The 2094-nt window shown below is 43.0% G+C and overlaps 1 protein-coding gene across 3 annotated transcripts in view; it reads left to right on the top strand.

Moving 5' to 3' along the window:
- OSBPL1A (oxysterol binding protein like 1A) overlaps positions 1-2094 on the top strand; it is a 216257-nt gene that overhangs the window by 6639 nt on the left and 207524 nt on the right. The gene's annotated exons all lie outside the window — the stretch shown is intronic.

Here is a 2094-nt window from a genome sequence, read left to right on the forward strand (position 1 = left end):
ATTAATATATATGTTAAAAATATATAAAACATAACTTATTCTAATGTAAGGCCTGCTTTTATTCATTAGCGTGTCACCAAAGTTTAGAACAATGCCTGGACCGTGGTCGGCGCTCATTTAAGGGTTTTTTTAATTAATTTATTTTTTTGCGGTACGCGGGCCTCTCACTGTTGTGGCCTCTCCCGTTGCGAAGCGCAGCTCCGGACGCGCAGGCTCAGCGGCCATGGCTCACGTGCCCAGCCGCTCCGCGGCATGTGGGATCTTCCGGGACCGGGACATGAACCCGTGTCCCCTGCATCACGGACTCTCAACCACTGCGCCACCAGGGAAGCCCTAAGGGTTTATTGATAGTAACACTGTGATAGAGATAGGGAAAGTGTTGTTGGCCCTGGAGGTGATGGGGAAACTGCAGCTTCTTGTGGGTGTCATGTTGGGCACCTTCCTAGCCCAAGCTGGCTACCTAGATGCTGACCTGAGGAATAAAGTTTTGGGTACTATTGATGTATCAAATTCTGAATCTTCAGGTCTGCATAGACGGCAGTGGACTTTTAGTTATAATGGTTCTTGGATGAAGAAAAAACAATGAATGTTTTTATGTCTTGGTTTGGAACATCTTCTGAGTTTCTTTGCAGCATAGCTGAAAGGAACAGAATGATCATTTTGTTTTACTGTAGTACAGCTATCATTTTAAGAAGTTTGCTTTGTCTTTAAGTTACAGGTATTTTTGGAGTTGTGCTATTTTGACTGGGTGTTAGAGCCACTAGGAAATTATTTTGTTATAAAATTGTGTTTTTACTGTTTTCTGCTCCTAACATAAAGTAATTTGTTTATGGAAGTACGTTCTAAATGTATATATGATTTTACAAAATTGTTTCTAAAGGGAGATGGGGGAAGTGTCAGCCCACCCCGCAACTCCTACCACTCCTTTCTAAAGTAATAGAAGTTTATAAAGGAAAAGTGTTGAAAATGCCTGTTTGCATTTTGGAATTTACCCTCAAGGTCTTGCTTATTTGACTAAGTCCCAGGTGTTACAGTTGGCAAACCTTTAGAGTCTGCTCAGCCTGCAGGTAGAGTAGCTGGTTTTAATGGATGTGGTGGGAGATTGCTTTAAAAAGGAGAGAATGAATTGTTTTAAGAATATTTTTTAATCAGACAGGTGCCTGTGTTAAAATGAACACATATGGAATTTAGGCATAGAACAACAAGAGTGTTAATTTTCTGTCTTGGTGAAATTTAACTGGCCTTGTACCCTTTTTAATTTTCAAACAACCTATTTACCTCTGTTGCCTCTCCCCTCCATGCCCCCCTCCCCATCCTGTCTCATAATAAGACTCCTCTTGCCTATGAAGATACCTAAGAATCTGTTTATCTTCGTAGGAAATTGGCAGCATCAGACAGGAAGGAGCTCTACCCAGCTCCCCCCACCCCCCCGCCCCAGCCTTAGTGTGGTGCTTCCTCTTTTCAAGGCTGATCCTTGCTTGGGCTTTTCATCCACCTACTTCAGGCTCCTCTAGGATCTTTTTCATCTCTCTTCCCTCCTTCCTCCTGTATTTCAAGCTTTTCCTCTCTTCTGGCTCTTGCCCCACAACCTACGAACGTGCCCAGGTATCTAATATCCGAAAACTGAAGCTATCCCCAGCCCTTCAAAACAGAGTTGCTTTCAAGGAATCTGCTGTACTCTCTCCCCATCATCCCACTTTCACTCCTCAATTTACCCACATCTATTTGCCTCTGTCATTTCTACTTAAAGTATTCTTGAGCTCATCAGTGGCCTAGCTGCCAAACCAGTCGGCATTTTCAGGCCTTGTCCCTGCTCTTCCTTTGACATTTCACACCTATCCAACCCCTTGAAACACTCTCACCTCTTGATTTCAGTGCTGTCGCCCTCTCCTGTCCCCCTGTCCATGCTTAGACCTTTCTTGCTGGATCATAGTGACTGGCTGCCTTCATCTTCAGTGTTGGTCTTCTCCCAGTAAGAGGTCTTATTTACCCCTATGATTTTAATGACTACTGACGTGCTGATAACTTCCCCCATTTTAATTCTAGCCTAAACTTTCTTTTTTTTTTTTTTTTTTTTTTTTTTTGTTCTGGGGC

The sequence above is a fragment of the Neophocaena asiaeorientalis genome, unplaced genomic scaffold (assembly GCF_003031525.2).
Source record: "Neophocaena asiaeorientalis asiaeorientalis breed wild unplaced genomic scaffold, Neophocaena_asiaeorientalis_V1.1 scaffold142, whole genome shotgun sequence".
NCBI lineage: Eukaryota > Metazoa > Chordata > Mammalia > Artiodactyla > Phocoenidae > Neophocaena > Neophocaena asiaeorientalis.